This window comes from Ambystoma mexicanum, chromosome 10, assembly GCF_040938575.1.
Source record: "Ambystoma mexicanum isolate Mex_15411 chromosome 10, UKY_AmexF1_1, whole genome shotgun sequence".
Taxonomy (NCBI): Eukaryota; Metazoa; Chordata; class Amphibia; order Caudata; family Ambystomatidae; genus Ambystoma; species Ambystoma mexicanum.
In genome coordinates this window covers 277,479,420-277,506,361 of record NC_090932.1, presented here as the reverse complement: position 1 = coordinate 277,506,361, position 26,942 = coordinate 277,479,420, and the positions used below count along the sequence as shown (strand labels likewise).

General features: G+C 48.5%; 1 protein-coding gene across 1 annotated transcript in view; it reads right to left on the bottom strand.

Moving 5' to 3' along the window:
* The window catches only part of PLEKHB2 (pleckstrin homology domain containing B2), a 754,336-nt gene extending 732,123 nt beyond the window's left edge, over positions 1–22,213 (bottom strand). Inside the window, exon 1 of the mRNA XM_069617849.1 lies at positions 22,022–22,213. The gene's annotated coding sequence lies outside the window, so the exon portion shown is untranslated. The remainder of the gene's footprint in view (positions 1–22,021) is intronic.
* Positions 22,214–26,942: the final 4,729 nt, after the last annotated feature.

Below are 26,942 nucleotides of genomic sequence, written 5' to 3'. Positions count from 1 at the left end.
GTTCTTAAGAAGGCGAAGATGGTAAATGCAGTTCTGACTCACCTGATTAACATAGGCATCTGCATCCAGTGAGGCTTGCGGCTGAAAGCCCAGGATTTTTACCTTATTTTGTACTTGGATGGTCCTGTTCCCAATTTGGATGCTTTTGTAGTCTGTACTTAGTTTAGCCAAGGCCTGACGTGATCCAAAGTTGAGGAGCTCTGTTTTATTCCCGTTCAGGCATAACCAGTGTTAGACATCCAAATCTCAATTTGGTCATAGATGATGGCTAAGGTGGCAGAGTCTTGTATGTATTCACCGCTTATCTCCAGAAATAATTGGTTGTCATCAGCATAGTTCGTGAAAAATGCACCCAGTTCACCTAGAAGTGAGTAAAGTGGTTTAATGTAATGATTGAACAGAACAGGCGATAGGCACGCCCCCTGGGGTACTCTGCACAGAATAAGTGCTATTGTAGAGGAGACAGGACCCCATTGAATTCTCGATTCCCGATTGGATAGAAAGGAGCGAAACCGGCTGACAACCACTTCGGAGCAATGACCCAGGTGGTGTAGGGAATACAAGAGGCAGTCGTGATCAACTAAATCAAAAGCTGCTGACAAATCAAGTAAAACAAGCATTCCCACTTTTCCCTCATCCATGATTTCTAACATGTGGGATTGAATGTCTAAAAGAACTGTCTCAGTACTGTATGAGGGTCGAAAGCTTAATTGTATATTGTGGAGAATACCATTAGATTCCACGTAGGGTTGGAATTGGGAAGTAGCAAATTTATCAAGAATCTTGAGAAAGAATTTACAATTAGTAATGGGTATGAGATTTCTTGCGTTTTAAGGACTGAGGCTGCGTAGTGACTGTAACTGCCTTGATTGAATGTGGGACAACGCAGTCTCTAAAGGAGGCTGTCAGATATATGAACCTTAATAGGGTGAGCGCCTGGAGAAAAGGTGCTGTTGAACCCGTAGTGCAGTGGTATATTCTTTCCACCAATGTAACACTCAGTCGTGTAAAAGTAAACAATCTGAGCGGTCAATTGGTTGAAAGATGTTTGATGAGAATTAGAACCCTCTGGAACTCCTGAAGGCTGCAACTCCCTTTTTTGAACGATTGACGGTTTCACAGGACCGATTGACGGCTCACTGATGTCAGTAGGGTAGGTGCAGCACACTCCGATTAGATAATGACAAACATCGGGAAGTAGACAGGTTCTGTGAATATACAAGGACCAGATAAGACAAGGAAAAGCAAAGGAACAGATGACTATAGAAGGAACAACAGACAACAGGGATTCTTACTTGTATCTCCGTAAGACAGAAAACAGCGAAGATGAAAAGGTTGATCCCACGGAAGTCCAGATGAGCAAGAAGAATGCTGTTCGTTGCAAGTCCTATTCCCGCCGGCACGCGTACGCCTAGGCAGTTCCAATAATCCAGAAGTGCTAAAGGCAGTCTCTAGTCCAGCACTTGTAACCTATTCCCGCCGGCACGCGTACGCCTAGGTGTGTTGATCCTTCCTCGGGTAGACTGAGAGAAATAGCTGAGAGTTCCGGGTAGGATCCAGGAAAGCAGCCAAAAGCAACGTGGGAGACAAGAATCGAGGCCAAGGAAGTCCGGGTCAGCCAGGTGAGTAGCAAAGTTCCGAAGCAAAGGTACCAAGGGCAAGACAAGAGCAAAATCCAAAGACAGGCAGGGGGTCAAGAAGGGACAAGATCCAAAATATATCAAGCGCCAAAGAAGTAATCCTAAGAAAACGATCAGAAGCACCGAAGCAGCAACCGGGGCGGAGTTAAATATGCGTGACCACAACGCGGGAGTCACGTGACCGGGAAACCGGAGCGACCCGTGACTGCAGACGAAGTAGCGGCCATCGTCGCCATGGCAACCCCCAATGCCTTCGAAATAAACCTTGAGAACGCGTATTGCTGTCCCTCGTTACTCTAACCCCCGAAAGTCTGTCGGGTAATCGGGAACGTGTCCCCGGAATCGGTGTCCTGACAGTATCCTCCCCCAAAGGTCCCCCCAGACCTTGCGAATTCAGAAAGTCGGACAATAGCTCCGGAGCATGGAGGTTGGATTCAGGTTCCCATGTACGATCCTCCGGACCGTAACCCCTCCAATCCACCAAAAACAAACGTACACCACGGGATAGTTTAGTATCCAAAATAGCATTGACCTCGTATTCCTCCACCCCTTGTACCAACAGGGGGGGGGGACGGGCAGGTAACCTCACCTGCTCTGAGCAAGGCTTGACCAAGGATACATGGAAAACGGGATGTATTTTCCAGGTAGAGGGTAGTTCCAACTTGACCACAAGAGGATTAATCACCTCCTTGACAACATAAGGACCTACAAAGCGAGGTAACAAGGTCTTGCGACCTGGGAATCTGAGATTCTTGGTAGATAGCCAAACACGCATGCCTGTAGTATACCGAGGTGCTGGCTGGCGATGACGATCGGCATACCTCTTAGCCTGTTCCTGGGCATGTGTCAGATGTTCCAAAACGCTCCTGCGCAACGATGTCAGGTCTCTAAGACAAGATTGGACCGCTGGACAATCCGAAGATATACAGAAATCCAAGGGTAGGGAGCGTGGATGTTGTCCATACATGGCATAGAAAGGGGAGACCCCCGTAGAAGAATGCATGGAATTATTATAAGCGAATTCAGCCATAGGTAAAATGGAAAACCAGGACTCTTGGTGTTGTAGGATAAGACATCTTAAGTACTGTTCCATGGTGGCATTGAGTCGCTCTGTTTGGCCATCAGTTTGTGGGTGGTAGGCCGTAGAATACCTCTCGTCGATACCCAAGGACTGAGTAAGATGTCTCCAAAAGCGAGAAGTGAACTGTGTGCCCCTGTCAGTTATTATGATTTCTGGAAGACCAAAGAATCTGAAGACATGGCGTAAAAACAGATCAGCTAGGATAGTGGCGGAAGGAAGACCCCGGCAAGGCACAAAAAGAGCTAGCTTCGTAAAACTGTCGACTACGACCCAAATAGTGTCGAAACCACCAACCAAAGGTAATTCCACAACAAAGTCCATGGAGAGCATCACCCAGGGTTTGGCAGGTACTGGCAGAGGTTGAAGAAGACCCATAGGTTTGGCCGGAACAATTTTACATTGAGCGCAAACTGCGCAGTTTGCGATGTACAAGGCGATGTCTTTTGACATGCCAGGCCACCAACACCAGCGCTTGAGTAGTTCCAATGTTTTTCGATGACCAGGATGTGCGGCCAACATGGAGTCATGGCACCAAGATATGGCTATTCTGCGGGTATTAGAGTCTGGTATATAAATTTTACCTTGAACATATGGCAAAGACTGAATAACATCCAGATTAAGTTCCTCTAATTCGGGGTGTTTTTCTATGACCCATTGCTGAATGGCTGTCTTAAGGGATGGTTGCAACGTGCAACCACAGACGACCTGGTTGGGTAAGAGTAGCCGACCCTCTTGTGGCCGATGCACTGGATCTTCATGCAGTCTCGATAGGGCGTCTGCCTTGGAGTGCAACGTCCCAGGACGGTATGTCAGTACAAAGTTGTACATCGAGAAGAATTCATGCCAACGTGCATGGCGCGCAGTAGTGCATTTCAATGATTGAAGGGCTAGTAGATTTCTGTGATCAGTGAACACTTGAATCGGTGCTTCTGCTCCCAAGAGATGATGTCTCCAAACAGTAAAGGCCTCCCGAACAGCTAGTAGTTCACGTTCGGTGATAGTGTAGTTCACTTCATACGGAGTCAGTTTGCGTGAGTGATAAGCCACAGGATGAAGAACCCCTGTGTCCGGACAAAACTGGGAGAGAACAGCCCCCACAGCCACATCAGAAGCATCGGCCTCTACTACAAACGGTTGATTGACATTCGGATGTTGAAGGACCGGAGCTGAAGTAAAGGCTTCCTTGAGGGTTTCAAATGATTTTTGTGCTTCAGGATTCCATCGGAACGGATGTTTATTACTAGTTAAAGCAGTAAGTGGAGCCACAATGCTAGAGAAATGCCTGATAAAGCGCCGATAAAAGTTTGCGAACCCCAAAAAGGACTGCAAGGCTTTTAGAGTAACTGGAACGGGCCATTCCAACACCGCCTTGACCTTAGTTTGGCTCATCTGAACACCCTGGTTGGTGATGTCATAGCCCAAAAACTCCACTGAAGTAGAATGGAAAATGCACTTCTCTAATTTTGCATATAGTTTGTTTTTACGCAGGCGTCGAAGTACTTCCGTAACATGTTGAATGTGCAGTTCCCTAGAAGGGGAATAAATCAGAATATCATCTAAATAGACGATCACAAAGCGATCAATCATGTCCCGAAAGACATCATTGATGAAATGTTGAAATGTGGCAGGGGCGTTACATAGCCCAAATGGCATGACCAAATATTCAAAGAGGCCGTATCTGGTTTTGAACGCAGTTTTCCATTCGTCCCCCTCTCTTATCCTCACTAGATTGTAAGCACCCCTGAGGTCTAATTTGGTGTATATCACGGAGGATCCTAGCTGATCTAGAAGAACTGAAATCAGTGGTATGGGATACTGATTCCGTATCGTGACTGCATTCAGATCCCGATAATCAATACAGGGTCTCAGATCCCCCTCTTTTTTCGGGACAAAAAACAGGGGAGATGCAGCAGGCGAACGGGAGGGGCGTATGAAACCAGAAGCCATAGATTTGTCTAAATATCCTTTCAATACCGCATCTTCCTTCAAGGTAAGGGAGTAAATCCTCCCAGAGGGGATTCTAGCTCCCTCCTTCAGGTCTATGGGACAATCATACATACGGTGAGGTGGTAGTTTTTCTGCCTCACCTTTGTCAAAGACATCAGCAAAAGTCTTGTATTCAGGGGGTAAAACCGTATTGACAGTACCCCCTATTATTGAAACAGCTTCCAATAAGGCTTGAGATGGGTTGTTGCTCTCTTGGGTAGATGGACTACAATGTCCTGAACAATAAGCTGATGTAAACGAAACAGACTCAGCAACCCAATCCACTAAAGGATTATGAAGCCGAAGCCATGGTAGACCCAATATTAGTCGAAACTGAGGTGCAGTAATGACATCAAATGAAATGATTTCGCTGTGACAATCGTCTATGACTAGATTCAAGGGCACTGTAGACTCCGTTACCAACCCTGAGATTAGTGTGGTCCCATCAACTGCGTTGACCACTTCGGGTTGTTCTTTTGGTATCAGGGGAATGTTCCAGTCTTTCACATACTGGAGATCAACATAATTTCCCGTAGCCCCCGAGTCTAAAACCGCTTCAGACGACCAGTTTTCGCCGTCCGGAGAAGCAAGGACGACCTTAATAGTGAAAGGAACTGAGAAGGTGAAGCCCGGAAGACCAATGCTCGACATAGGGGCTCCCTCTATTGTCGGGCCTTGGAGTTTCCCGACTTAGCGGGTTTCTTGGGACATAGACTCAAGAAATGATCAGAAGCACCACAGTAAAAGCATAACTTGTTTCTTTTACGCTTTTCTCTTTCTGCACTAGAGAGTGGTCCTCTTATCGCCCCTATTTGCATCGGTTCCCCATTGCTTGAAGCCGGATTTGGCAGACTCATAGGAACCGGGGGTGATATCTTCTTCTCCCCCTTCCTTTCTGCTCTACGGGCGTCGATCTGGAGAACCAGATCCAAAAAGTCAGAAAAGGTGACGGGGACCACAGGTACCGTAGCAATAACGTCCTTGAGCGAGTCTGACAAACCTTTATAGAATAAGGCTGCCTTCTTTTCTTCTGGCCAGTTGGTTTCAGCAACCAATTGGTTGAATCTGGCCAGATACGTCAATAACGAAGAATCGCCCTGCTGCAAATTCAGTAACTCCAAATCAGTTGTCTGAGACTTATATCGGTTGTCAAAAACTCTCGTAAGCGCCTCTATGAGAGCGTCGCAGTCAAACAACAAATGACTACCTTGCTCCAAAAGAGGATTAGCCCAGACTGCAGCAGTACCCCCTAAATTAGACAATATAAAAGCAGCCTTAGTAGTTGAATCGGGAAACGATGTGGGTCTACAAAGGAAATGCAATCTGCATTGATTGATGAACGTTCTAAAGTTTTTTGGATCGCCCAAAAAACGTTCGGGAGGAGCCAATGGAAATTGTGCAGTCACGACTACCGGGACCGAGTCTCCCCTGGCCTGAGCACCGGCCATACCAGACCCGGAAGCCACTGCAATGGATGGAGGTTCAATGGCGCCAACCCTTAATCCCGCTTGAATATCATCAATACGGCGATGAGTAGCATCATGGGCAGTTTGCATGTCAGCACGTAAATCAGCCACTAACTGAACCAACGTAGCCAAAGGATCATTGGCAGTGTCCATTTTTTAAGGCTTCTGATTCTGTCAGATATATGAACCTTAATAGGGTGAGCGCCTGGAGAAAAGGTGCTGTTGAACCCGTAGTGCAGTGGTATATTCTTTCCACCAATGTAACACTCAGTCGTGTAAAAGTAAACAATCTGAGCGGTCAATTGGTTGAAAGATGTTTGATGAGAATTAGAACCCTCTGGAACTCCTGAAGGCTGCAACTCCCTTTTTTGAACGATTGACGGTTTCACAGGACCGATTGACGGCTCACTGATGTCAGTAGGGTAGGTGCAGCACACTCCGATTAGATAATGACAAACATCGGGAAGTAGACAGGTTCTGTGAATATACAAGGACCAGATAAGACAAGGAAAAGCAAAGGAACAGATGACTATAGAAGGAACAACAGACAACAGGGATTCTTACTTGTATCTCCGTAAGACAGAAAACAGCGAAGATGAAAAGGTTGATCCCACGGAAGTCCAGATGAGCAAGAAGAATGCTGTTCGTTGCAAGTCCTATTCCCGCCGGCACGCGTACGCCTAGGCAGTTCCAATAATCCAGAAGTGCTAAAGGCAGTCTCTAGTCCAGCACTTGTAACCTATTCCCGCCGGCACGCGTACGCCTAGGTGTGTTGATCCTTCCTCGGGTAGACTGAGAGAAATAGCTGAGAGTTCCGGGTAGGATCCAGGAAAGCAGCCAAAAGCAACGTGGGAGACAAGAATCGAGGCCAAGGAAGTCCGGGTCAGCCAGGTGAGTAGCAAAGTTCCGAAGCAAAGGTACCAAGGGCAAGACAAGAGCAAAATCCAAAGACAGGCAGGGGGTCAAGAAGGGACAAGATCCAAAATATATCAAGCGCCAAAGAAGTAATCCTAAGAAAACGATCAGAAGCACCGAAGCAGCAACCGGGGCGGAGTTAAATATGCGTGACCACAACGCGGGAGTCACGTGACCGGGAAACCGGAGCGACCCGTGACTGCAGACGAAGTAGCGGCCATCGTCGCCATGGCAACCCCCAATGCCTTCGAAATAAACCTTGAGAACGCGTATTGCTGTCCCTCGTTACTCTAACCCCCGAAAGTCTGTCGGGTAATCGGGAACGTGTCCCCGGAATCGGTGTCCTGACAGAGGCATTTACAAATCTGGTTAAGGGGCAAATAAATCTTTATGTCCCAGAATAGGTTTTGGCTGGAGAACGTTTTTGGGACATTAAGTAGGATGCCAAGGAAGATCATATATTTTGCATATTTAAAATGGATATTGGCGATAGTGAGAAGGTGGCTTGTTTGTGTATCCGCAGTTGGTTGGACATTGGGCATAGGGATGGTGGTCAAAGTGCTTTGAATGTTATCTCTTGCATTAGTAATTTTAGTTGCGAAAGTGGCCCGGACTGTTAAACAGTCCTATCTTGTGGGCGAAAAGGTAGTTTGAAGTGCCTCTTGTTTCTCTAAAGATGTTAGGCTCTCGAAAAAAGGTTTTCCATTGCAGTTAGCGGATTGGCAGATCATGGTGTTGAAAAAGTTATTTTTGGTATCCACAATTTTGAGTTCATGTAATGTATCCGCCTCTTTCCAGGCCAACCATATAGACATAACATCGGTTTCTACATTTCCCATATAGGCAGATATTATGGAATGGGAGTCCTTGTCCCACAGATGGGGGTCACTCCCAGTGAGGTCCTGCTTTTTGCTGATGCTTAGGGATGGTCATGCTTAGCAGACTCACCACCCTAGCCGCCTCAAAGCGGGTGGCTCCGCCCTGGGAAGAAGGGACAAATTGCCTAGATTCATCACAACGGGGAAATGCTAATGCCCGCCCATTATTAGGTGTCTTTCCCTAGGGGTACCTCGACAGTGCTTAATAGGTGAAACCCCATAGATTGTGATGTAGCCTTATTGTGAATCTTTGCGTTGAGCATAAGCATCAAACTAACATGTGCCCCATCCTTGTATCAGGTGGTACAGATGCCACTTCTAACACTATATGTGTCAAGCCAGAAGAAGGACTCAGATCAGAGGACATGGTTTCTAAGTAACTTTATTTAACTTAAAAGAGAATGGGCCTCATTACGAGGTTGGAAGTAGCTATTAGCGCCATGGCTGCCTCCAAACTCCTTCCGACTCCGCCCTGGTGAATGGAGCAATTACTGGTCCATTCCAAGGTTGGCGGGACCGGTAATTCCCCATTCACCAGGGCCATTCCCATTTGAGCCCCCATGGGGCTCAATGGGAATGGGGAAGGCGCTAATAACGGTACTAGAGTCTCTTTGCGGGTCCCGTCCTTAACGCCTGAAAAAAAACAGGCGTTAAGGAAGGACCCGCAAAGGGAACTCGTAGTAGGGCGGTAAGGGATTACCGGCACTGGTGCCCTTACCGGTGCCGGTAATCCCTTACCGCCCACCTCGTAATGAGGTCCAATGCCTCACTAACCCTACTGCTAAAGGGGACATTCCCTTCCTATCAAAACTAAACTAAGGTGCTCATCAATAGTGAAAAGAAAAATAGTCCTTGTTCCAAACCTATTCATTAAACTGGCCCTACCACTTAGAAAAATGTAAAAGGAAATTAGCTACAGTGTTCTACACTCAGGGCTGCTCACCCCGATCAATCTCGGTTTTCCAGGAGTTCTCCCTGGCTTAGGATCGACAGGTTATCCATAAACAATAGCTCTTCTTATTTAGCAGATTATCAAAGTTCTTCAAGTTTCCCAAGTTCAACAAAAAAAAGTCTTAAATTCCTGCAACAACAATCTGGCCAAATTTCTGTAGGTGGGGGGCGGATATTTCCCTGATCCCTCTCTACCACATTGGTGGGTTTCTCCCCTGTTGGGTGTCTTTGTGCTCCACTCGTATCTGCTCCTTGTTTTTTTATTAGGCCACTTTGGCTCCCTTGAGTTCCTCTGTTCCAATGTCTCATGTAACAATCTGGGGTATTAGTAACCCCTCTCTCCTTGTGGCTCTTTTTTGTCTTTTGGGTTCCTGTGTCCCTTCTGGAGGTTGATACTACTCTGGTTTCTCGGGGTCCCACAACCCTTATCTTTCTCTCGTGCTTTCTTTGTCCCTAGGCCTCTTTGACCCTTGTATGAGATTAGGGCAATACTTCCTTCTTTCCCACTCGCTCTTTCCGCCTCCCTCCAACCTGGGCAACCCATGTACCTTCAGTGTTGCAGGGTTTGCTTCAGGGTGAATGCGTCCCTTCAGCAACAGTGGCCTTCTCCACAGCTAGCTGCTCCCCCTGATTGGGTACGAGTGGTTCTCGGGTCCCACTCGTCTCACCGTTCTCTCTCCCTTTTGCTCTCGCATGGAGAGTGGAGGATTTAATCCTCCCTTGGTTCCTGGTTTTGGGGTCAGTTCTCTAGCACTGGGTCCACCAAGTCCTTGGTGTGGTTGCATCTCCAGGTAGGTTTTGATTTGTGCAGCCTTTGCTTCTTAGGCCCTGCAGGTCTATGAGTTGGCCTGACAGCTCTCCCTTCGCTGTCCTCTTCGCTCTGTGCCAGGGATGTCATTTCACCAAAATGCCAGGGGTAGCGGAAGTGACATCACATGACCCTTGACCCCCTGATGACATCACAGGAAGTGATGTCATTTGACCCCACCCCAAAGTGACATCGCGAGAAGTGATGAACCACGATCTTTCACCCGTTGACAAAACAGGAAGAGGCATCACATAGCATTGTATACTACGAAAAATATGGTTACGATATCACTATAATGTGCTGTACATTTCATACAAGAATGGATCGCCATATGCATCATTAAGATCAGTGTGTATAGGCCCATATTAACAAATTACTGTGAATGCAAGCAGACGTCCATGACCAAATGATAATGATGTGTTATTATATAGCACTTACGCTTAAGCGCTTTATATAGAAAAAATACACACCCAATATCACCCAACCTCTGTTGGTACTCATGAAATGTGCCTGAAATAAACCTTTTAATGAGTCTAGCAATTATTGTATAGAATTCCAGAAAGAGACATTATTTGGTATCCCTATTCTTTCTCATTTAGGGTCAGTGCTGAAAGTGTTAGACTTGTGGCACTCCTGTTCTTATTTGTCTTCCTTTTTTAAGGGTCCTGAACAAGAAAGCCAGCCACTCCAGAAGTAAAGAGCCACATGGTGCTGGCCACAGTCCAGGAGCTTGCCTTACAAAAAAGAAAAGAAAAAAAAGAAATGTCTTCTTTTTTAGAGGTTGCAAGGGAGATCTCAGAGGTCGCAGTCGCGACCTCTGGTGACCCTAAAATGACGTCCCTGCTCTGTGCCACAGCTGGCTTTGCTGTTCCGCACGGCTCCGCCCCTCACCAACATCCGTCGGAGGCTTGCCTTTGCGTATGGGTTCTCTCTCTCCATTCAAGGGTTGTTGACCTTTATTCTCGCTCTAAGACTTCAAAGGGGATGTATTGTTCCCCATCATTCCAGCCTTCAGCCCAGCCTACAGAGAGTTCAGCATTACCTTGAGCCCATAGAGGCAATGTCAGGGTTGTTTTGAGGCCAATATATTGATGCACTATCAGTCTTTCTTACTCCCAAGTAGGCAGATAATACTCTAGGTAGAGGGAGTTCCTCATGGGAATGTGAGACCTTGTCCTGAAGGTGGGGGAGGAGTCCTTGTCCTGGTCTTGGAGGGGAGTCACTCCCAGTGAGGTCCTGCTTTCCTAAACACCTAAGGAGAGTTTTGCTTAGTGAGCTCACCTCCCTAGCCTCAAAGCAGGTGGCTACCTGTGGGGAAGAAGGGACGAAGTCTCCAGATTCATGACTGTTCTCAAATTGTTTTTTTTTTCTCAAACATACCTACGTCATTGCAAAGGAAAAACACAACATAAAAAAATAAAACACTCCTTTAAGTACTTTGAAGCCAATAGAATTTCAACAAAATAAAAGAAAGGCAATATACATAAAAAATTGTGCATATTTCAAAGGATCTCCATTGAACCTTTCCGGGGAGCCCTAAGCACAGGGACTGGAGTGATCATCTGAATAGGGACCAGTACTGCCACAGGTGCACCACCACCGGGTTTGGGACACCTCCTAACAGGACCACGTGTAGCAGGATTAAACTGCTTGTATGGTGTGTCGCCTGTATCCACGGCATCCTGGGCATCCCTGGTAGTAATCAGGTCTTGACGCAGTGCATCAGTCTCTGCTCTACTGGCCCTCAATTGTGTGTGTAACACCTGGAGTAATGTGGCTATGTCGTCCCACATATCGGTATCCATAAAATCCAGGGAAGCCACAATTTTGTGGCCAAGACGTTCTGTAGCATCCTACCTGTTTGCCAGCCTCCAGGAACGTTGGGATACTGATGCCTGCTCCTGATTCCCTGCATGAAAGCCTCCCTGCAAGGCCGAATTGCTGCAGCACAGCCTGCAGGGAGTGTCCAATGGAGAGATTATGGCTTGGTCTCTCTCCAGTAGCCTCTGAACATCGTTGCTCCTCTTGTATGTGCAATAGGTCCCCTCTCTCTTCTGAGTATCTGAGAGACAGAAAAGGAACACTGTTGTAGGCCCTGGTGTACCAACTCCCCACAACCCACCAACCAGCCCTGGTCCCTAGTGTACTATGTACCTGCGCTTGGGGCGATGTTCTCTCTCCTTGCTGATAAGAATTTTCTTGCACATCTCCAGATCTTGTCCAGCAACAACCTGGAGGCAGTTCCAGTCTACAAAGAGGCGTAGCAGAGTTGATTTGTATTCCACTGGGAGAACGTGCACACCACAGGGATTAACAGCGCGCTTGTCCATCCTTGTACACCAAGGGGTTTGTGATTCAGCTCCATGTTAGTGTCTTTGGAGAATCAGGAGTTCACCCACTCCTTCCTGGAAGGTCTGGCACATGTTGCTGAGTGTGGAAGCCTTAAACAGACTTTCCCGTGAAGTCTCGCGAAAGGACCGTGATCTTACGGATCTGTTTCCGAAATCCCCCAGTGGGGTTTTTGGTTGTCTGACCCTTGCCTGGCCTTGCCTTGCTCCATTGCCTTACTAAGGATATCCAGGTAACTCAACATGGCCCAAAGCGTACTGTGCTTCCTGCTTGTTCCATGATGGCCATGACACTCTTATAGTGCCTGACAAACTAATATCCCCAATACGCAAGAACAGGGTCCCCTCCGAACCCCAAATATTGGTGTGTCATGTACTTTCCTGATGCTAATGTAGCATGTCCCTTCCTGAACCCAAGTTAATTCCTAACAGATAATTACAAACCCAGACTGATGAAGATCCATTCTGACTCAGCCAACTCACAATTCAGTACCACTTATACTCATTAACTAATACCTCACTTGCTCCAAAAATCACCTCCACACTCTGCTGCTTCTTCCTGCCTCCCACTAAACTCTTGGTCTACCATCTCCACTTCCTCTGACCTCACCCGAATAACCCATACCTTTATGTTTCCTACTGTTCATTTTATGGCCCCTTCTCCTTCAATTGGATAATTGGCCCTGGCCAATCTGGCCCTTGTTGCCAGGCACTCAAGGGTTAATGAGTGCGGCCCCGCCGTTGGGAAGGCGGAGCTATTGTAACGGGGAGTGGGAGGAAGAAAGGGGAGTTCTGGGTAAGGCGCGAGAGCGCCAGTTCCTGTTTGAGATCCATTGAATAAAGAGTTGTTCACTCTCACTCCGTGTCCGCGTCCTCCTTATTGACCCTTCTAAGAGGGTAACACTGGCAACGAGGCCTTCCCGCGCGCACAACGGAGTCCTCCTCCTCCTTGGCAATCCGCCACCTCCGCGCCTGGGGCGCATCCGAGCCTCCAAACTCCTTTCCTTGGCAGTCCGACACACTCGCGCTGGTGCGCGTCTGACGTTCCTGCCGGCAATCCGCCGCACGCACGCCCGCTCACATCCGGGCCTCCTCCTGCTTTCCTCCTCCTGTTTTGGCGGTGGCTGCACGCCGCAGACGCGCGCATTCACGCGCCACCATCCTTTCTCCCTCCGCTCCACCGGGAGAGGGCCGCCTGCTCCCCAGTAAAAGCAGAAGCACAAGGAAGTGCGTGGTTGGGCCCTGACAGCCCGCCTAGCCTCTCCTGCATCCGCGTGTTGGTGATCCCACCCACGCCCTCCAACAGCTTCTCAAGGTCGCCTGGGGTGTCCTCCTGCCTCCTGCACTCACCACAACAGCCTGACAATACTGAGGGCCGCCCCTCCCTGCAACACCAAGGACGCCACCTGCCCACTCCCGGCAGCAGACTCCAGGTGGGTGTCACGCGCACGCTCACCAACCGAAGCAGCCACACGGGCTGAGTGCAACCCCCACAAGCTACCACCACCAGGCATCATGAGCAGAAGGGGTTCCACTTCCGGGTCCGGGCCCAGCGCACCTCAACAGGTTCGCGCGACTCAGCCAATTCAGCTACGGCTACCCCCGCCCTTCACCATGACCCCACAAGCCACGAAGGGACCGAGATGGACTGATTGGATGGAGGACTTCCAACATTATGTAAGGGGGTCTGGTGATGGTGACTCTCCCAACATCAGGGACATCTTCCTCAATCTGGTAGGAGGAGAGATAAAAACCGTAGTGAAGACGATCCCTGCAGCTGAACAGAACACATTCAAAAACTTGATCACGGCGTTAGATAAACTCCTCATCATAGAAGTCAACCGTGATTATAAACGCTATCTGTTCAACAAGTGCACCCAAATGCCACAAGAGACTGTCGATGAGTTCATAACCCGCCTAAGGGTGAAAGGCGCAAACTGCCAATTTGACGCATTCTCGCTAGAGGAAGCAATAAGACTGAGAGTCATTGAAGGATGTCTCTCCCCTGCCCTCAAGAAACAGCTCTTAAAGAAACCTCTCACCATCCAAGAGGTGAGCGAGCTCGCCCGCATACATGAGAGGGTCGACGCCCAAGCCACATCCATGGGCAATCCAGGCAACCCCAAACAAGAGACAGCTGAGCTCGTCGCGGCCATACAGCCATCTCGTCCAGGTGACAGAGGGTCACATCCATACAGAACGCAACCCACGCAAGTTCCCCGCCAACAAAGGCAATGCTATCGCTGTGGGATGTCCTTTCCACATGCAGGGTCATGCCCTGCGTTATCCCAACGGTGCACAAACTGTGGAAGAGAGGGTCATTTTCACTTGGTGTGCCGAGAAGGCATACCATTTCCGCCGATGAAGCCTCAAGCACAGACCAGGACGCCTTTCCGCCCGCCGCCTCCACAATACAACCAACCCAGATACCACCAACAAGGACAGGGACAAAGGCGATACATCAGAGCCATTGATGAGTACCAACCACAGGGATACTTGTTGCAGCCTGACCAGGCAGATCAACCCAGGCATCTCACCAATGAATATGACCACCCACCGATGGAATACATGTACGAGACTGCCTACCACGACGAGCAGGAAGGTGCATACGATATGTCCTACGACCCATACGACCAGGACGAATTTGTCAATCTCATACGTGACACTGAAGAGGCCAGAGAGGCCCCCAAAATCCCCGTCAAAATGGGTAACTGCCAGTTCCAATTCATGATTGACTCAGGTGCAACTGTTAACATTATGGGTGAGCAGGATTACGCCAGGATACCGAACCCGCCAGCACTCGAACTTTCTCGCTTGAGGATTTTCCAGTGGGGAGCTGCAACCCCCCTACAGACAGTGGGATGCTTCACGCAACGTCTCCTCTTGAACGGCCGGCAGGTTGACACGACGATACACATCATCCGGTCACTTGCCAGAAGTCGATGCCTACTCAGCTACCACACGCCGTCTCGCTTGGGGCTAATTGAGATGCACGTGAAAACGGGAGACACCATCACGGCAACCTCGAACAGCCTAAATCTGAGAGACTCGGTCGGCACGTAACATGCTACCAATCACAAAACCTGATCACACAAGCTGACATCGCAAGAGACTTTCCCAACCTATGCAAGGGGCTGGGCAAGCTCAAGGCCCCTCCCATCCGGCTTCACATGGACCCCTTGGTGAAGCCAGTACCGCAACATCCTTGGAGAGTCGGTTTTCACCTACAAGCAGCGGTGTCGGAGGCACTCCAACAATTGCTTTCCGATGGTATTATCGAACCTGCCACGGGGCCAATGCCATGGGTATCTCCCCTTGTAGTCGTGCCCAAGGAAGGGGGCAAGATCCGGCTGTGCGTGGACATGAGGGTGGCAAACACCGCTATTCAGCGTGAGAGGCATCCGGGACCGTGCATCGAGGACATGATTGTCCAACTAAACAACGCACAGATGTTCTCCAAGCTCGACTTCATTCAAGGCTACCATCAGTTGGAGTTATACCCGGAGTCCAGGCCCATCACAACGTTCGCCACCCATGATGGACTCTACAGATACCGGCGGCTAAACTTTGGGATCTCATCCGCTGCAGAGATCTTCCAGGAGGCTATACGGCAGGTGATCAGACCCATTAAGGGCACGCTAAATTAAGCAATGATATCCTCGTTTTTGGATCAACGAAGGAGTCCCATGACAAGGCCCTGCATGCTACGTGCGCAGCACTTCAGGAAGCGGGCCTCACTCTCAACATCACCAAGTGTCGGTTCAGCAAGACAAAACTGAAATTTTTCGGACACATCTTCTCCCGCGAATGGATGCTCCCAGATCCTGACAAGGTCGACACGATCACCAACCTGGGTGAGCCACAACAGGTAGCAGATGTCCGCTCGTTCCTCGGCATGGCGGGCTAATGTGCAAGGTACATACCCCACTATGCGTCCATTACCGACCCGCTGAGGAAACTTCTACAAAAGGAGTCGATCTTCGAGTGGACCCCTGCCTGCCGTCAGGCGTTCCCCGACATCAAGCGAGCCCTTACGGAGGCGCACCGCCTCGCATACTTCAACCCATCGTGGCACACTGAAATTGTTGTGGATGCGAGCCCGGTGGGCCTTGGCGCATTCCTAGCCCAAACCAGCGGCGCAGATGTCCACCCAAGACATGTGATCGCCTATGCGAGTAGGGCACTGTCCACCCCGGAGCTCGCCTACTCCCAGGCAGAGAAGGAGAGCCTAGCCGCTGTCTGGGCCTGTGAGCATTTTCATAACTTCATCATTGGGAAAAGGTTTACGTTAATCACGGACCACCAGGCCTTGCTGTCCCTATTTGGGAACCCACACACCAAAATGCCCCCCAGAATTGAGAGGTGGGGCATCCGCCTGCAGGAATACAATTACGACATTGTCCACCGCCCCGGGGGTGACCTGAACCCCGCTGACTACCTGTCACGACATCCCGTCGGGGCGCCACTGACCCGGAAAGGGGACGTCACCTATGTGCAGTACATATCATCCAACTCACTACCCCCAGCGCTGTCCCTTGAGAGGGTTGCCGCCGCCTCAGCCGCTGACCCTACCACAGCCCTCGCCATCAGCCTCACGTCGACCAACAAGTGGAACGACTATCACAGAGCAATGCTGGCACACCCAGGGGTGTGCAGACAAGAGATCGAGAGGCTGGCCAGGATACATAGAGAACTGGCCGTCAAGGACAGCAACATCCTCCTCAGAGGGTGCAAGATCGTCCTCCCCGCCATGCTAAGGAACGAGGTCGTCATGAGGGACACAGAGGAGCCGACAACACGAAGAAGCAGCTGAGGTGCCACGTCTGGTTCCCATTTTTAGACGCAGCAGTAGAAGAATGGGTGAGGAACTGTCATGCATGCCAGTGCACAGCCCCTCCGGAACATCCACCCCCGCTACAACACACACAGATTCCAGAACGTCCGTGGGAGCGCGTAGCAATGGACTTCTATGGGCCGACGGAAGCTGGTGACTACCTCCTGCTTTTAATAGACGAGCACTCAAGATTCCCCATCGTCAAGACAGTCACCACCACCGCATTCCCGCAAGTAGCGGCAGCAATAGAGGAAGTGTTCAGCGAGTGGGGGATCCCTAAAACAGTCAAATCCGACAATGGGCCACCGTTCTGCGGGTACGAGTTCAGGACACTAGCGGAACACTTGGGGTTTGAACACATGAAGATAACCCCTCGCCACCCGCCAGCGAACGGTATGGCCGAACGCTTCATGGCGTCAATCAAGAAGACGAGACAAAGAGCCAGAGTAGAGGCAGTCGATCCTCACCAGGCACTGTGCCGACTCCTACGGGACTATAGAAACACCCCCCATGAAGCCACAAACAAGACGCCCGCGGAGTTAATGCTCTGCTACAATGTGAGAACCCGCATACCTCACAACTCATCATATGAGGAGCTGCCTAACATGGACGTACTCCAGAGGGACGCAGAGGCAAAAGAGAAAGCAATACGGGACACTGATTCCCGCCGCCACGCGGTGACACCGGACTTTCACATAGGGGATGAAGTGCTCGTTCAACAACCAACGCCCAGGAAGACAGATCCGCGGTTTGCCCCGAGCCCCATGAGGGTAACCGCAGTAAAAGGCACGATGGTGACAGCCGAGGACCAGAACAGAGCTGTCACCAGGAACTGTCAACAATTCAGACACTACAGCAGACGAGAGGGAGTGGAACCGCCCCAGCGGTCGATCTCTCCAGAGCCGCGAGAATCGCGGGATGACTTGTGGATCCCTCCGGGAAGAGACCCAGGAAAATTAAGTCAGGAAGAAGGAACTCCGGAATCATCAGGGCCGAGTACCCTCGACGAGAGACCTCAGAGAGCCGTCAAGAAGCCGGCGAGATTAGTTGAAGAGTGTTGACTCTGATGTTTGGACATATTGTTCGGGGGTGGTGTTGCCAGGCACTCAAGGGTTAATGAGTGCGGCCCCCGCCGTTGGGAAGGCAGAGCTATTGTAACGGGGAGTGGGAGGAAGAAAGGGGAGTTCTGGGTAAGGCGCGAGAGCGCCAGTTCCTGTTTGAGATCCATTGAATAAAGAGTTGTTCGCTCTCACTCCGTGTACGCGTCCTCCTTATTGACCCTTCTAAGAGGGTAACAGCCCTGTCATCCCTGCACCCCCCTGCCCAGGATGTGTTGGAACAGAAAAGATTGCAAATAGCAGGCTAGGCCACTCCCACTTTCTCCACGCGGTCTGCAGAGGAATCATCATGGCAGTCCAGGAAGCCCAATGCCCCAGTCCATGTTAGGGGCCCTTAGTTCCAGTTCGCACAGGGTAAGTGAGCATTGATTGGGGTTTTGTACACTCGGTTTCTTCTCTGGTGGTCTCTACTGCTGGCTGCGGGTGTTTTTTGCCGGATCAGGATTGCACTGTAAGTGCTGTATATTACGGTTGATGCTGTGCCACTCCCTCTCTCGGCCTCTGGTGAAACTGACAGTGAGGGACTATGGAGGGTTGTTCTCTCTGGGCGGGCCTGCACCTTCTTTGATGTCTCGCTGATAGCGTGGGGGTACGGGCAGGATGCTCTCCTGTTGCTGCTAGTATTGATTCATCTTTTGCACACTGACTCTAGAAAAGATAGAAAGAGACTGGAACATTTTGTTTCAGAGACATGGCGTGAGAGGAAGCAGTCGGGGCGCCGAGAAGGCCGGGGCTCTGGGGCCCAGGCATCCCCAGCGCGCAGAGAAGAGACGCATTATGGATGGCCCTTTGTTCCATCCATACTGTGTCTCTCTCTGGCGGCCTCGGTGAAAGCCGGGTAAAAAACGATGTTTAAAAATTGAGGGACAGATGCAAAGCAAGAGGCCCTTTCTTTGCATCTGTCCCTCAATTTCTAAAAATCGTTTTGGGTTGGGTATACTTCTACATCTGTGCACCCGGGTGCACGGATGTAGAGGTACACCCAACCCAAAGGGATTTTTAGAAATGGAGGCACAGATGCAAAGCAAGACTGTCCCTCAATTTCTAAAAATCGTTTTGGTTGGCTGTATTTGAACATCTGTGCACCCCTCTTGCGAAGAGGGGTGCACAGATGCAGAGGTACACCTAACCCAAAACGATTTTTAGAAATGGAGGCACAGATGCAAAGCAAGCCTGTCCCTCAATTTCTCAAAATCGTTTTGGGTTGGGTGTATTTGTACATCTGTGCACCCATCTTAGTAAGAGGGGTGCACAGATGTAGAGGTACACCCAACCCAAAACGATTTTTAGAAATGGAGGCACAGATGCAAAGCAAGTATGTGCCTCAATTTCTAAAAATCGTTTTGAGTTGGATGTATTTGTACATCTGTGCACCCATCTTGGCAAAAGGGCTTCCATAATTGTAATACTATGCTTTTGTTGAGGCAATGGCAGTTCATCTTAGTGGGGCTGCTATACTTTTGATGGGACAACATCAGCACTTCTCAGTTGAGCTGCTACACTCTTATTGACAAGGCCCTAGCACTTCTCTGTAGTTTTATTTATTTAAATTGGTTATTTATTATGCATGTAATACCGAGAGGTTTCTAAGCGCAGACCGAGGGATCGAATCTGTGTTGCGTGTTGCGCGGACCGAGGGATCAAACCTGTGTTGCTCCATGTGGTCTTGCTTCCAAGGCAAGCATGTTGCCCCTGAGCTATCCTCCCAAGACGCTGAAGATCTGAAGTACATTTAATGATAGAGAATCAGAACTATTGAGCAAGTCTGATATCATCTTCATCATCATCAGAATAACTCAACACTGCCGTGGTTATACAAGAGCTAATATATTTAAAGGGATGGAAGGACTCAGAATGTAGCAGCACTATTCAATAACCCAAAGTGCTTAAGCATAGTTAATGTGAAAATACTACACTTCTCACCGTTGGAACGGTACTGCCACTGCTCACAGAGGCTTCTACCCCTTTTATGGGGCAGCACTGATCCAGCCTACTTGATAGCTTCACTTTTAATGGCACTTCTCAATAGGGCTGCTATAGTTCAATGGGAAATGACCAACACTACCCCAAAGGGAATTGCATACTCTTGATGCCACTGAAGTAGCACTTCCACCCACCACAGCTGCTTTATATTTAATGGCACAGTGCGTGTACTTCGCAGCCACTCTGCTTTACATTTAAACAGACCGAATTGTCATTTCTCAGCAGGACTGCCACACTATATCATTGTGTTCTGTATGTTGAGTACATCTTCACCACGAATGTGGGTTCATGGCACTCTCCCAGTGTCTAAATAGTAGATCTGGCAACATTCAATTGGCAACAGGCATGTCTCGAGCTGCCTGCTGTACATAAACTGCCGCTCAGAATGTTGGAAGCCGTGATGGGGCAATGGATAGAAGGCTCGAGCCTGTAGGATAGCAGAATCTGCAGGGTCTTAAAACTTGCTCACTTATTCTGGAGTGAAGGGCCGTGGGGAAAAATGAGCCTGATCCCACATACAGGGGGTTGTTACCCCTTTATCTCTCCTGAATGAAAGAATGAGCTCTCTCAGACACAAGTTATCACCCCTGCACACACAATGAATTAATATGGTATGGATCTATAGATCGAGAAAACTAGAGTGAGAATTCAGAGTGTTTTAACAGAAATATAATTGTCTTCCCAGATGGGAGACTGACTCCATTAATATAAATTGGGTCACTGTGATGAGCAAGAGTGAAACTGTATGTTCAGTTGTGAGATTACCAGCAAAGGTTGATACTATGCTCCAAGGAGTGAGGTGCCCACTCAATATATCACACTGTTTAAAGGTGTGAGACCCATCCTGAATGCTTGCCCAAAGAGCCTTGGACAGAGTTTCACATTGAAGACGTGAGCATGTGATCCGGGGTCTGCAGCCCACACACACGCATGGGATTCCCATGCACCCACTTGCGAGATTTGCACCAAATTAGTGAGATTGTGCTCCAAAGTAGGAGGCACACGCATAGTCTTTGCTCTGAATTTTGACACACTCACAGGATGGGATGACATTTTGTTCTCCCATCCTAGTTGTGTTGCTCTGCCTTTTGAGGGCTACTACAACCTGGATGCTTATAGAGGGGTGGAGTAGGGGCAGTGTTGGCCTACTGGAATGCAACTGGGAGGTTTAAACCTCCTTCTTACTTGACTTTAGTATATGCAGTACTTGCTAGCCAATGTTTCCCCTGTTCAGCGCCCCCCCACACCCCTCGCACCAAGTTGGCAACAACGTGCAAATGCAGTCTTATAACCGCTGGTGATGTCACTTCCTATATTTGGGCACCCCCGGGAATTTCATAAGTCGGCTCCCCTGGAAGCAGTACTACACAAGCACAGGCTAGTACAAAGGGGTTGGGGCTCTCTCAACTGCTACCCTCCTTAGGGGAAGAAATGGCTTTCGATTGCTCCCTGGTAGGCCTCCCACCCCTGGCTGAGATGGGTTCCCATTCCCTCTTACTGGCCTTGCCACAAGTGTCAGTGCTTCACTGACTGTTTGGCATGCTCCAAAGCACACTCATCTTTTGAGTAGGAACGAGGTGTCTGGTAACCTATGGATTGGCTTCTCTAGGTTTCCCATAGGCGACCATCGTCTCAAAGGAAGGGCTTGTACTAATGCAGATGGTTCGGAGATGGTATGGAAAGCCCAGTCGGTGAGGCTGGGGACTGTACATAAAGCCAATATTCTTTGGCCTAACTGTCAAGTGCAGGGAGGGCTGCACTTGACCGTTTGGCCAAACAATATTGGCTTTATGTACGTTAAGGATAGCTGCATATATGGGTGACACATAGATACCTTCAAATTATGTAACTGCATCTAGAATGTTATTTACCTAAACAGAACAAAACAGAATTACCAATGGCTCAGGGATAAGCAAACTGTTGACTTTGTCTCAAAGGCCAGACCAGTGACTGAGCTAGGAACGCATCAGAAACAGCGGCCCCGTGACAGCAAAACTTTGAGGGTGTGTTTACCTTCAGGGTGCAGACCCATGCTGAGATTTCGCTGCAGGATATTAACGGCTATAACCGCAAAACAAAAAACACGTGCGCTTCCAGGTGGCCCGAACGTCCCCATCATGATGATTTTGTGCTGTAATTCGGTTCGTTGATGCACATGATGGCCAGTCACGTGGCGCGGGTGTTTGAGGAGGGCTGTCTTCGCAAAGAGAACGTACAGAGGCTGACCTCATAATGCTCCGGGTGGAGGCACTGTATGGCATCACGTGCTAAGGTTGCTGTTCAAGGAGGAGGAGGAGGAGTCTGAATCTGAAATAATATATAAACAGGCGTTTTCGAAGTGTGTCACTGTCTGCTGCAACTCGTCCACTTGGCCTTTAGTATTCATTCAGCGCATCCTCCTCTTTGCCGTTTGTGGTAAACTCACACCTTCCTGTATTTTCGCGCTGCTTTATGGTTAACCACCAAAATCATTGTTTATCAGTACCTCATTTAAATTAGCCCATAGTTAGCTGTGCCATGTCCATCAAGACTAATTGTCCCTTTGTCTTGTGTTCCCTTCTGGCTTCTCCTTTCTGATGCTGAACTAACTCTCTTGTGCTTGACAGTGTTTCAGGTCTGCTTGCTCCGCTACTGGAAGTATCTTCTTTTTTCCCCTCTGAGGTACAGTCATGCCCCTCATTTTATACCATCACTAAAAATGCAAGTTATGAATCTTGGCCATACAGGTAAAAAAGATTATTATACTTTGTATTGTGCAATTATTATAATAACATCACGTTTTCATATAGTACTTCAAGCGGATTTTTCCTGCTTCTAAGCACTCCAATGATAGTATTAGTCAATGTAAGTGTATTCAATTAGCAGACTGCATATGGATGAAGGGCTGTTGAGTCCACATTCCTCTGACGGCTCCTCTACATAGAAGGACTAAGGCCAAAGAACCTTTTCTAGGGAATTGTGCCTCTTATGAGGTCTTCCGAATAGTCCAGAGCCTTACAAGAATAGAAACAGACTGACTATTTAGCAACTCGGACTGCACCCCGTGCTGAGGATGCAGCTTCCTTCTTCTTCTTGCTGATAGATTTTATCCATCAGCAGTGATTATTGGATACAGAGGCTTGAACCTAATTACTCCATCCTCTCGGGTTGAGTGTGTAATCGTGGGTTAGATTTCTTCATGGTCTGTGTAGTCTTGTCACAGTAAGGCTGGTTTCACAGGGTCTTCACTGTGATGGGCTGTGGGTAGTGGTCAAAATGGTGGTGGCCAGGGGTGTTGCTAGGTCTGGAAAAGACCCGGGGCTACACTAATGTCGGAACTGTCAGGGCTGGGGGCTAGCTAGCGTTTTGGTTCTAGTTCCTGAGATTCTATCCGGGGCTACAACCAAAAGACCAGGGGCTATAGCCCTCTTAGACCCCCCTAGCAACGCCTTTGATGGTGGCAGCGAGTCGCCTGATCAGAGGGTTTGCGTTCTGATCTAGTCCTTGGCAGAAGTTCTTGCTCAGCTTCACTAGATGTTCATCCAACAACTCGATGTCCAGTTCTCTGTGAAGGTCAGCTGTCCCAGTGAAGAGTGGAGCTCCAGCCGCTATCGTAGGACCCTGTTCTGGACTATCATTATAATTGTTCTTTTATAACACGCTTAATACAGGGGACCAGTTTCTAAACACAAGGATTGGAACCTGTGTTGCTATGCGTTGTCTTGCTTCCAAGACAAACGCGTTGCCCCTCAGCTATCCTCCCAGCCCATCTGAAGACTCATCCGGTGTCGCTCCTGTCAGATCATCCATGCTGTGGAGGCATACATGAGGGTAGGTTTGATGATCACCTTGTAGATGTTGTAGATGTGTCCGTCATTTTATTCACACTGTGACTTAGGGCATCACAACATCTCTATCAACACTTTGACAACATGAACACATAACACATAGACGTATTTACAACAAGGCCGACTAGGCCCAGGCCTAGGGCGGCATTATATTGCAGTTTATTTTCAATTTACTAGTTGTCACTGCAATTAATTTTGTGTTGTTAGCAGTCATTCCATTCGAACAGCTAAAGTCTTCGATGGCCAAACATGTATACATGCTTGATATTTGCAAAAGCTTTATTGTTAGGGGGACTTTAGTTTGGGAAAAAAGGGAACCCGTCCCAAACCCAGTGTCTTTTAGGTATTTAGTGATTCAGTCAAGCACAGAGTTCCCGCAGGTGAAAATAATGTTCAGAAGCAAACACTAATTTCCCTCCTCGGCCACACATTTCAGAGGTCTGTGGCCCCCCAAAAGGTGCACACATGAAATTGATCCTAGAGAAGTTAAAATGGCGAAGAGTAAATCTGAATGCGCAGGTGCACCAAGAGACTTGTGAAAGGATACCCAAAGCCATAGAAGGGTGAGAACAAAAACTGTGTGCCAAAGGTACACACTGTTTCACAGCTTTAAAGGTGTCCCATAAAGATATCCATTCAGCCATCTTTACAGAAGCTGCTAAATACTAAGTAGGCAAATGCATCCCTGCTGGGTTTATCAAGCACGCCCAGTACTACCAGGAGAACCAAATACAAGGTATGTCACACAATGCATAACTGTGATGCTTAGAAGTAATCTTTACATTAAATATATTTTAAATACAAAGATAGGACCCTTACTGTGAAACAGTACTTCAAACGACAGCAGGACATCTATATCTATACCCACACATCTCAAAATGTTCCCACTTATTGTACAGTCAACCTACACTACAGAGTTAACAAACCTTTCAAATTACCTTAAAAGCAAGATGGCAAGATCCATAGCCTAAACCACACCCACAAAGGTAATGTTGTGCTGGAACGCCCAATTGATTGCTCAATTTCACTCTTGGAGTGTTGGGTATTTTGAACAATTGCACACACAGCAATGATGTAAACAGTATGTAACACTTAATTTGTTATAAAAGGTGCCTGCATTGTGCAGCTACAAGGAATGCTGTTGCTTCCCACACATGAATGTTCAGTGTTGCCCTTATCCATTACCCCATTGTGAGAATGCACAGCTAAAGATTCCAAGAACCTTCTCCAACTGTCTTTACTGAGGTGTTCAAATCCAGGCAGAGTTTACAAATTTCACTTGTGATTTTGCCATATTTTAATGGCGTTGGAGCCCAAGGGATTAGAGGTACATTGGCTGCAGCCGGTAACTTGCCTTATTTCCATTTTGCACCCTTCTAAAATCAGATCTGTAACCATGAGAAGGGGGTTGTGTTCTTTTTATTCAACATTTTCATTAGATGTGTCTGCAGCACTTGCCTATATTTCATATCTAAACTTTCCCATTTGACAAGACCGAGTGTAGTAATGTAGGTATGTTGCATTCATATTACAGACCAGTCTAGATGCTTCTCATAGAGTGACAGCAGGATATTTGTGAGAGAAACCAAATATTAGCAATGAAACCAAAATTCCTCATTCCAACCTTCTCTCGCTTGTGTCCAGTTGGCAGACAGTTTATGCTATTATCACGTCATCTAAAAGATTTTTTTTGGACTTAACCAAAAGTAGAGAATTACCTCCAGTGCACTCACTGTAGAACACACTGCCTTCTTCAAATCTTGGGCACCTGAAATTAATATGAAAACACTCTTTCAGCTAACATAGCATGGACGATGACAGGCTTGAATAAATAGAGAGGAAGCAATAACGTTCTAATCCCTACAACCTTGCCCTAAAAACGTCCTTATAATGTTATGGAGACAAAATGAGGGTGATGCGGTGAGTTTGGACAACACAGACAGAGTTTGTTGAAGGGGTGGAATCTGATGAAGGTACAGAGTCTGGCAGCGGTGCAGTAAAGTTGGAGGGGGGCACATGCACTTATTTGGGCATAGGGCAGCAGAAAGCCTAAATACTCCACTGCATGAACACCAAACAAATAGTAACAAACTGACCACTGACTGTATGATTCTTTTGACTTTTGGGTGTCCTACCTTGGGATTTACCCCAGTACATAGTCCTGGAAATGTTGTGGCAGCTAAGCTTCCTCTTCTGCCTCCTGGGGTACCAAGGCACGTCTGTCACATCCTGCCTGGGTAGCAGCTCGTCATGACCGCCTCCATTCTCTCTTGTCGTCGTCCGATTCTAGCTGGCAGCCCATGTCAGATATTGAAAGCTTGTCTGGCTTAGACCCAGGTGAGTTCACCCTGACATACCCTCGGAACCTATGGAACCAGCTGCTGTTGCGTGTGAGTGATTCCCTGCCTCTCTCAGAAGCTTGTGTCATGTATTCCTCGTGCCTGCCAACACAGTATCCCCCACATTCATGGCAGCTTCTTGTAGCCGTCTCCTTTGTGTCTGCTTGGTGTTCACCTTCTGCTGGGTCACACCAAGCCAGGGCTTTAAGTGGCCTGGGGTTAGCTGGGGCTTAGCCCTGCTCGCAGCCTCCGAAAAGCAGGGCTTTTTTGTGTGGGTCGGGGCAGGGGCTCCCTAATGTGCCCTGCTAACTCCAGTCCACTAGAAGCCACAGCTTTTTTCTAAAGCCTGAAGCTCTCACGTATACTCAAGATCTTCAGGTTTTAGAAAACAAGCCTTGCCTGCCTTTCCATTGTGGCCGACCCTGCAAGGCATTCCTTCCATTACAAATGCAGGGATCATCACCCTCGAAACCCCAGGTGCGAGGGTGATGATCGATGCAAAGTGGTGCCTATAGCAGAGGGGTCAGTGCCGCAATTAGTTGACAACATATACATGATTTGAATGCCTCCTTTTAGACCACTGCCCTTTTGCTAAATCTAGCTGGGGCTCTTACAGGGGCGTGGCCTAAGAGGCGGCATTCCGCAGAGGCTAGTGTTGCCTCTCAATTGTGGTGCCAGGCCATGCCCCTTTTTGGTCACGCCTCTCTAAGAGCCCAGGCTCAATTTGATAGGACACTTAAAGCACTGCTGAAAAGTGTCACCGAGACA